Raw genomic sequence first — 10,270 nt, 5'->3', positions numbered from 1 at the left:
TTGTTGGTTGTTTTAGAGATGGAGTCGCTTGGAATTTATTTCATGCTATTTAGTTCACCTTCTATTAATTTTTTGTTTTTGTTTGTTTTTTGCATTCATGGGGCCTGAACTCTGGGCCTGGGTGCTGTCCCTCAGCTCTTCAGCTCAAGGCCAGCGCTCTACCACTTGAGCCACAGCACCACTTCCAGTGTTCTGGTGGTTCATTGTAGATAAAAGTCTCAGGGACCTTCCTGTTGGGCTGGCTTTGAACCACAATCATCATATCTCTGCCTCCTGATGAGCAGGATTACAGGTGTGAGCCTCCTCTTTTTATTATTTAATAGGTTTCTTCACAAGATGTGTTTTCAGTGACCAGGAAGACTTACATAGTTATGGTTTGTGATGTGACATTTTGGATTAAGTGCCTAGAGACAAGGCCCAGTGACTGGGGTCCTGGTTTACTGACTGTGGGCGTGGCTCCGTGACTGTGGGCGTGGCTCACTGATGGCTTAGCTCACTGGCTGGGGGTGTGGCTCATGACTGGGGGCGTGGCTCAGTGACTGGGGATGAGGCTCAGTGGCCTATACTGGGGTCTGTGGGCATTTTCCTACCACATGCAAGGCCCTTCGGGTTCCATCCCCAGCAATGCAGAAATAAATGTAATTTGAAACATAAAGTGTGTCATAAATTGAGGCCACACATACACATCTATAGGAGACAAGACATCGTGAGGTAAGGAATTCGTTTTCTCCGTAAATACAATACAAGTCAAAGGACATGTAAGTTGCCTGAGAGTCAAACCACACCCACAGTAATAATGAAAGAAATTCAGGAGATACCCCTTTCTACCTTTGAAGGGCATGAAGATTTCAAAGCTACATCGCTGGTTGGCGGTGGCTCACGCCTGTCATCTTAGCTACTCAGGAGACTGAGATCTGAGGCTCACAGTTCAAAACCAGCCCAGGAAGGAAAGTTGTGAGACTCCTAGGGTGCTAGCAGCATTGAGGAAAGATGTTCAGGGACAGCATCCAATCCCCGATTTCATTCCCCAGTGCCAGCCTGTAGGTGGTGCCAGTGTACACACACACACACACACACACACACACACACACACACATACACACACGCACACTAACATTGACTGTGGTGAATGCTATTTATGAATATATAAAATGTGTATACAAAACAGTACCTACAGATCTGAAAGAGGACAAAGGTGAAATTAATGAGCCTGTGACCAGGTGTAGACACTGGGTGGGATATGACATTTCTTCTCCCAGTAGTCTCTCTAATGATGTGGATAAAAGTGTGGTTTTAAAATACTGTAATCAGCAGACACTATGCTTAAAGTGGACTGTACAACCTGTGGGTGGGGACGGGAGGGAAGACCTAGGACTGAAGGAGGGGGAGACACTGTCCAAACAGAAATGCACGCATTACCTGCCTGTGTAAGCCCACTGTACACCACCTTGTAACAATAAAAGAATTCTAAAGTGCTGTACTGGAACAGGGTGGAATTTGCATAGAAATACAGTTGTATGTGGGGGGAGATGGGAGAAATCAGTCAGAATGGCCCTGGGAAGCCACGCCCCTGGAAGCCACGCCCCAGAGGCCACACCCACAGTCAGTCCTACCCCCACGGAGCCACACACCATGGGAGACCACGCCCACAGAGAGCCACACCCATGGGAGACCACGCCCAGAGAGCCACACCCACAAGAGACCACGCCCACAGAGCCACACCCACGGGAGACCACGCCCAGAGAGCCACACCCACAAGAGAACACACCCACAGAGCCACACCCATGAGAGACCACGCCCACAGAGCCACACCCACGGGAGACGACGCCCACAGAGGCCACACTCACAGTGACCACGCCTACAGAAAGCCACACACATAAAGGCCAGGCCAGGAGGCCCCACACCACTCACCTCTCTCTCCACCTGCTCCTCTCACCTCCTCCACCCTCCACCACCACAACCATGAGCTGCTGTGTGCCAGCCTGCTCCTGCTCCTGCTCCAGCTGTGGCTCCTGCGGGAGCTGCAAGGGGGGCTATGGCTGCTGCGGGAGCTGCAAGGGAGGCTGTGAGCCACACACATGGGAGACCACACCCACAGAGCCACACCCACAAGAGACCACGCCCACAGAGCCACACCCATGGGAGACCACGCCCAGAGAGCCACACCCACAAGAGACCACGCCCACAGAGCCACACCCACGGGAGACCACACCCACAGAGCCACACCCATGGGAGACCACACCCACAGAGCCACACCCATGAGAGACCACGCCCACCGAGCCACACCTATGAGAGACCACGCCCACAGAGCCACACCCATGGGAGACCACGCCCAGAGAGCCACACCCACAAGAGACCACGCCCACAGAGCCACAGCCATGGGAGACCACACCCACAGAGCCACACCCATGAGAGACCACGCCCATAGAGAGCCACACCCACGGGAGACCACGCCCACAGAGCCACACCCACAGGAGACCATGCCCACAGAGCCACACCCATGAGAGACCACGCCCACAGAGCCACACCCACGGGAGACGACGCCCACAGAGGCCACACTCACAGTGACCACGCCTTCAGAAAGCCACACACATAAAGGCCAGGCCAGGAGGCCCCACACCACTCACCTCTCTCTCCACCTGCTCCTCTCACCTCCTCCACCCTCCACCACCACAACCATGAGCTGCTGTGTGCCAGCCTGCTCCTGCTCCTGCTCCAGCTGTGGCTCCTGCGGGAGCTGCAAGGGGGGCTATGGCTGCTGCGGGAGCTGCAAGGGAGGCTGTGGCTCCTGCGGGGCTGCAGTGGGGGCTGTGGCTCCTGCGGGGGCTGCAGTGGGGGTTGTGGCTCCTGTGGGGGCTGCAAGTCTTGCTGTTGTAAACCCTGCTGTGGTGAGTCCAGCTCTTCAAAGCCTTGCTGCTGTAGGGAGCCCAGGCGAGACTCCGCCCACTCCCTTGCAGCTTTGAGGTAACCACCCCAGACGGTGCTTGGTGGGAGGCCTGGGCTGTGCGCGTGCACGAGCCAGGTAGAGCCCCCAGCCAATCCCATGACACCTGGTGACGGTGAAAGGCAGGCGACCAACAATAGAAAGACCCGCGTTCCGATTCTCCTATATAAGCGGCTGTGTTTCGGGTGCACGCTCTCTCGCGCCCAAGCTCTCCTACAACTAAAAGGCTCTCCAATAAAGCGTGATCTGAGAAGACTCCTGGTGTGGTGGTCGTTTTTCCTCGCTGGTCGAGTAGACGGTCACTACAGCTGCTGCCAATCCCGCTGTTGTGAGTCCGTCTGTTATGAGCCCTGCTGCTGTCAGTCCATCTGTTGTGAGCCCGGCTGCTGCCCGTCCAGCTGCTGTGCCCCGTGTGCTGCCAGTTCAGGGCTGAGGCTTGGAACTCAGCCAGGTCCTTGCAGAGCTGCTGCTATGGCCTGGCCTTTGTCACTGAGCCTCACACCGTGATGTGTAGTCATTCTCCCACTTCGCTGGTAGAGTGAGGGCAGGGTTGGGTCCAGACGCCAGGAGGGGGACGTCCCCATGCCTGGTGTCCGGAGGAAACCTCAGGTCCCCTGCTGCTGTCAGAGCCGCCGGAGCCTTGGCGCACAGCGGCCTGTCCTGGGTTATAATCTTGGGGTTCAGGGTGGGTGAGGACTTCCCCTGGGCAGCCTTGCACTCAAACCCTGTTTCATCTTCAATTGAATGCTGCAAAGCAATGAAATGCTAAGCCAGCACACGGAAAGCCGTCCCACAGGGTTCGGTGGCCTGCTGTCTCAGCGCTGGGGTGGCTTCTTGGTCTTGCTGTGTGGGACCTCGGAAGCCGCCGTCCCCCTCCTTCCCACCGTTCTGTCTCTGCCCTGGGTCTCAGCAGCCACTGGTCTGAGGAGACAGGCCTGACCCTGGGCCAGGCCCACAGAAGGCCAGGCCGGCAGCTCCCGGCGGTCCAGCCCCTGCCCACCTCCCCATCCTTACACATCTCCCTTCCAATGCTTCACAACTGACTGCTCTCCTCTCCTTTGTGATGGGTAAATGGACGGTGCCTTTGAAGCCGATGTTTCTATATCCACCGACCTTCTCAGTGGGACCCGAGATCCTATCTACACCCACATGGTGGCCTGGAGACTGCCACGTCCCCACAGCAGGAGGCTTTGCGTGCTCTCATAAGCCCGCCGGGCACTGGAGGGGAGGCTGACTCCATGGTAGTCCTCCCTGGCTTGTCCCGATCTGCACACCACCTGCAGAATTGTCTGGGAGAGACACAGGGCTGCGTCCAGAGTCCAGCCCTTGGGGCCCCCGGTGCCCTCCTGCTCCTGCCCTTGCGGCCGGCGTTCTCTCAAGACTCTTAACCTGTGCTACTGATTCTTATTTCAAATCATCTGAAAACACGATATTTTGCTGGCAGGAAATGTCCAAAGCAAACAAAAGGCTCATGCCTGTAATTTAGTTACTCAGGAGGCTGAGATCTGAGGGTCCTGGTTCAAAGCCAGTCTGGGGAGGAAAGTTTCTGAAAGTCTCTCTCTCTTTGTATTGCCAGGCTTGGGGCTTGAACTCAGGGCCTGGATGTTGTCTCTGAGTGTCTTTTGTTCAAGGCTAGCTCTCCACCACTTGAGCCACAGTGCCACTTCCCGCTCTTTCTGTTAATGTGGTACGGAGGAATCAAACCCAGGGCTGCATGCGTGCTAGGCAAGCACTCTAACACTGAGCTACCTTCCCAGCCCCTAAACTCTTTTCTGCAATTAATCACCAGAAAGAAAGCTAGAAGTAGAGCTGTGGCTAAAGTGGCTGAACATTAGCCTTGAGAGAGAGGGAAAAAAAGCTGAGTGAAAGCACCTAGTCCTGAGTTCAAGCCCCAGGTCTGGCAAGAAATACTGTAAGAAGGGAAGGCAGGGACGGGTAGGAGTGATAAGGGAATGGATTTGGTGGAGATACGCTGTGTGTGTGTATGCAGATTCCACAGCCAAACTCTTTTTCTTAATCAATGTATGCGGTCAAAAATGTAAGATACAAACTAAGCAAAAGACAAAATACAGGCAGAAAAATATACTTCAAGAAATTGTTTAGAAAAAGATTCAAATGAAGCCAGGCACCGGTGGCTCATGCCTGCAATCCCAGCTACTCAGGAAGCTGACATCTGAGGATCACAGTTCAAAGCCAGCTTGGTCAGGATAGTCTGAGGGACTCTTATCTCCAGTCAACCACTGAAAACCAGACATGGTGCTGGGACTCCAGTGGTAGAGTGCTAGCCTTGAGCTGAAGAGCTCAGGAACAGCGCCCAGGCCCACAATTCAAGACCCAAGATGGACTAAAAGAAAACAAGACTCAAATGAACAAAGGACTTCAGTGAAAAGTCAATGAATTCATGAAATCCACGGTGGTGTCTACTCACCATGGAGTGTTTTCAGCCACAAAGCAGTGACATCAGCAGCAGGTACATGGGTAGAGCTGCAGACCTTTCTGCTAAGTGAGACAAGCCAGGGTCAGAAGGACGAAGGTCACACTTTCCTTCATATGCACATTACACAGACAAGTGTGCACTGCAGGGGAGGAGGATGAGGAGAAGGAACAGAAGCTGCTAGATAGTGGGAGGAGGAGGGGAAACGAGCCAGCGATGGAGGGGTTGATCTGATCCGAGTGTGCTGTACTGGACTGTTAGCAGACTCCAACAGGAAGCATGCATGTGAAGAGTGCAAATGCGTGCAGGCAAAGAGCACAAGGACACTTGGATTGGCACATCAGGGGGAAGCCCCTGTGTGTGCGTTCCCTCCCGTCCATAAGGACAGAGATCTCAGGATGTGGGTGTTGCCCAGCCAGCGGCCAGGCCAGCTTGCTTCTACACAGACAGGCCCACGCGCACACCAGTGGGGTGTGAAGCCACAGTCACACTCACACACACTCACACACTCACACATTACACACTCCCACTCACACAGGCACACACACATGCACACACACACACACACATACACACTCACACACACACAGGTGGGAGCAACTGCCCTTCATCCTGGTGCAGTGGGCCCCACCCCCTTACCTGGATTGGTCAGGCTCAGGTTTGTAGTCTCTCAGGATTGGCTAACACCAACACTTAGCCCACAAAGCTGGGGGCTCAGTGGGCCTTCAAGGAGCAAAGGGCCAGGGAAGTCTGGACCAGTTTCACCAAGAAGGAGGGCGGAGGAAGCAAGAATCCAGAAAAAGAATCCAGAGCAGGACAAGTAAACATGGTGTCTTCCAAGGAAGGTAACCATGCACGCTGACAGAAACCCTGTCCCTACTTAGAGAGGACTAGTGGCCTGCCAGTGATCACCACTAATGCCAAGAGTTTTACTCTTCTTCTCCTCCTCCTCCTCCTCCTGCTCCTCCTCCTCCTCCTCCTCCTCCTCCTCCTGCTCCTCCTCCTCCTCCTCCTCTTCATCCTCCTCCTCCTCCTCCTCCTCCTCCTCTTCATCCTCCTCCTCCTCCTCTTCATCCTCCTCCTCCTCCTCCTCCACTCCTCCTCCTCTCCTCTTCCTCTTCTCTTCCTCCTCCTTTCCTCCTCTCCTCTTCTTCTCCTCCCCTCTCCTCCTCTCTTCTTCCTCCTCCTCTTCTCCTCCAAAACTTTTCTGCCTATGGCTGACTTTTGAACTCTGATCCTCTGGACCTCATCCTTCTCAGACTCTGGGACATCCTGGCCGCCCTTCCTTCCTTCCGTCCTTCTTCCTTCTTCTTTTCTTCCTTCCTTCCTTCTTTCCCTTCCTCAATCTTCCCCCTTTCCTTCCTTTCCTCCTTCCTTCCTTCTTTCCTCCTTTCCTTTCTTTCTTCCTTCCCTCCTTCCCCGTCTTTCTCTTTGTTGCTTGTATTTTTGTTGATTTTTCTTTTCAGAGGGGCTTTACTATGTGACCCAGGCTGGCCTTGAGTTTTCATCCTGTGACCTCAGACTCGCAAATGCTGGGATTATGGGCATGTGAGACCATGGCTTTTTTGTTTTGTTTTGTGTTGTGTTTGTCGGTCCTGGGGCTTGAACTCAGGCCTGGATGCTGTTTCTGAGCTCTTTTTTCCTTTTTTTTTTTTTTTCTCAATGCTAGTGTTCTATCCCCTGAGCCACATTTCCACTTCTGGGCTTTTCATTTTCTAAAGTTAATTGGAGAAAAAGTCTCATAGACTTTGCTGCCTGGACTAGCTTTAAACTGGGATCCGCAGCTCTCAGCCTCCTGAGGAGCTTGGGTTACAGGTGTGCGTCCCTGGCACCGGGCTGAATTTTTCCCCTAGACAATTTTTTGGATCTAAACAAAGTCTGAGTTCTCCGGACAGATGGACCGGGAATGAATGGATGAATCTGGACCATCTTTTGGCTTTAGAAAGAAGGAGAGGGCAGGGAGCCCCAAGGTGGTGCCAGGACCCCGGCGGGCTCGGTCCTGCCTTGCCAGCCCGCTCCAGTGGCGTGTCCCGTCCGGCCTGGCCACCGCTCTCATTCTACGACAGTGTCGGCTCAGTTCACTGGCTGGGTCAGGGGCTGGATGACAGGCGAGGCTCAGAGCCCACAGCCCTGTCCCGTGGGCCCTGCAGGGCACGGCCAGGCTTGTGTGAGGACACCAGGACAGGCGGCAGGAGAACAGGCAGGCTGCACAGGCAGGGCTGGGGGCCTCTGCACAGCCAGGGACAAGGGAGTCCCCGATTGAAAGGAAACATCTCCTGTCCCCCTCTATCGGCCCCACGGGGGCCACGGCTGTTGCGGGGGCTGATGGCCGCTCCCACCAGTGGAGGGGCCGAGGGGGCACCAGGTGGGCACAGGAGTGGCGGGCGCCTCCCTGTTCCCGCTCAGCTGTCCCAGGTCGCTCCGCCACTTCTTCCGCAGAGGAGTCTTGCTGCGGGCGGTCAGGGCTCCGGCTGGGGCAGGACATCCACACACCCCAGAGGACATCCTGGCCACCCGTGCTGGCCCGGGAGCCTCCCCCTGACCTCCGGGAAGCAGCCCAAGGCCCAAGACCCCACAGGGCAGGGGCAGGGGCAGGGGCAGGGCGACGGACAGAGGGCAGAGGGCAAGAGGCAGAGGGCAGGGAGGAGGAAGTCTGCTAATCCAGGCACCACACACACACTCTACCAGCTCGCTCTGTGAGACATATTTAGGATCTAATTTGCCAATTGCCGAACTAGTTATTGTCCTAATCAGCCGCTTCACAGCCACACCTGCCCCAAGCCCTCACCAGCCAACTCCCCTTCCACAGGCTGCCTGACATCCTCTCCCACCTCCTCCTCCTCCAGGCTGCCTGACATCCTCTCCCACCACCTCCTCCTCCTCCTCCAGGCTTGGTGCTCTTTCTCCTTTTTTGGGGTGTGGGGGTTGAACTTAAAGCCTCATGCCTACTAGTCAGGGATTTGAACCCCGAGCCAGATGAGCCTACTCCCCAAGGGGTCTCCCAAAGCCAGCTGAGGCTCCTCCCTAAGCCAGCTGAGGCTTCTCCCCACAGGGTCTCCCCAAAGCCAGCTGAGGCTCCTCCCCACAGGGTCTCTCACAGCCAGCTGAGTCTCCACGATTGGGTCCGGCAGTCATTGTCCAGGCTGGATCTGATCTTGGCCTTGACCCTGCACAGGACCTCTGCTGGGACTTTCCAGTGCAAGGCACTGAAGCCTCTCGCCCGGGAACCTCTGGAGAGCACATGTCACAGGCGGTGGCCCTAAACATGTGGACATGAAACCAGCAGCACAGGGGCTGCCCAAAGAAAACCAGGCAGACCTAGAACCACAGCCAGACACAGAGAGAAGAGATCACCCAAAGACTGCCTGCCTCTCCTCTTCCATTCCCCTCCCCTTCCTCTACCTGCTTCCTCTCCTCTTCCTCTCCTCCTTCCCCTCCCTTCTTCTACCTTATTCCTCTCATCTTCCTCTCCCCCTTCCTCTCCTCTTTACTTCGCTTCTTATGCTCACCCTTCTCTTCTCCATCCTCCATCCTCTCCCTCCATTCCTTCCTATTCCTCCCTTCTCCCTCCCTTACTCCCCTCTCTTCTCCTCTCCACTCATTTCTTTTCTCCTGCCTCCGCTCCCTCTTCTCTTCCTTCTTTCCTTCCTCCCTTCCTTACTTCCTCCTTCGTTGGCTTAGAGTAGCTGACAGGACACTGATGATATTAAAAATAAACAAAAACAAGACAGAATCATGTGAGGTGGACAAACACTGGTGGGGACATAAAGGCCAGACCAGGAGGCCCCACACCACTCACCTCTCTCTCCACCTGCTCCTCTCACCTCCTCCACACTCCACCACCACAACCATGAGCTGCTGTGTGCCAGCCTGCTCCTGCTCCTGCTCCAGCTGTGGCTCCTGCGGGGGCTGCAAGGGGGGCTGTGGCTCCTGTGGGGGCTGCAAGGGGGGCTGTGGCTCCTGTGGGGGCTGCAAGGGGGGCTGTGGCTCCTGTGGGGGCTGCAAGGGGGGCTGTGGCTCCTGCGGGGGCTGCAAGGGGGGCTGTGGATCCTGCGGGGGCTGCAAGGGGGGCTGTGGCTCCTGTGGGGGCTGCAAGGGAGACTGTGGCTCCTGTGGGGACTGCAAATCCAGCTGTTGCAAGCCCTGCTGCTGTGAGTCCAGCTGTTGCAAACCCTGCTGCTGCCAGTCCAGTTGTTGCAAGCCCTGCTGCTGTCAGTCCAGCTGTTGCAAACCCTGCTGCTGTCAGTCCAGCTGTTGCAAACCCTGCTGCTGTGAGTCCTGCTGTTGTAAACCCTGCTGCTGCAAGTCTGGCTGTTGCAAACCATGCTGCTGTGAGTCCTGCTGTTGCAAGCCCTGCTGCTGCCAGTCCAGCTGTTGCAAGCCCTGCTGCTGCCAGTCCAGTTGTTGCAAACCCTGCTGCTGCCAGTCCAGCTGTTGCAAGCCCTGCTGCTGTGAGTCCTGCTGTTGCAAGCCCTGCTGCTGCCAGTCCAGCTGTTGCAAGCCCTGCTGCTGCCAGTCCAGCTGTTGCAAACCCTGCTGCTCCAGCTGCTGTGCCCCCGTGTGCTGCCAGTGCAAGGTCTGAGGCTCTCATCACAGACACAGGTAAGCTGGAACAGTTGGGTATCTCAGCAAAGGTCTTGCTGCTTCTCCCAGACCTGAAGCTCCACCCCCACTAGGCTCCAGAACCCTGGCCTCCTGCAGAGCCAGCATTCAGGGCACTAGCAGGGAGCCCAGCCCAGGGGCACAGCCCAAGCTGCTCCTGCTGTCTTTGCTGACCCACCCCTTCTCAAGAGCCATCACCCCCAGCCCTCTTGGTCCTTTAAGCTCCCTGAACCCCTGGACCAGCCCTGCCAGAGCATCCCTGACTCCTCCAGCTCTTCAACACTGGCCCT

At 55.9% G+C, this 10,270-nt stretch overlaps 1 pseudogene; it reads left to right on the top strand.

The window, feature by feature from the left end:
• Positions 1-1,962: 1,962 nt before the first annotated feature.
• Positions 1,963-10,054, top strand: LOC138818641 (keratin-associated protein 5-2-like; annotated as a pseudogene).
• The last annotated feature ends 216 nt before the right edge of the window (positions 10,055-10,270 follow it).

The sequence above is a fragment of the Dipodomys merriami genome, unplaced genomic scaffold (assembly GCF_024711535.1).
Source record: "Dipodomys merriami isolate MVZ:Mamm:240054 unplaced genomic scaffold, mDipMer1.0.p SCAF_78, whole genome shotgun sequence".
Lineage (NCBI taxonomy): Eukaryota > Metazoa > Chordata > Mammalia > Rodentia > Heteromyidae > Dipodomys > Dipodomys merriami.
This window is presented reverse-complemented; position numbering and strand designations above follow the sequence as displayed.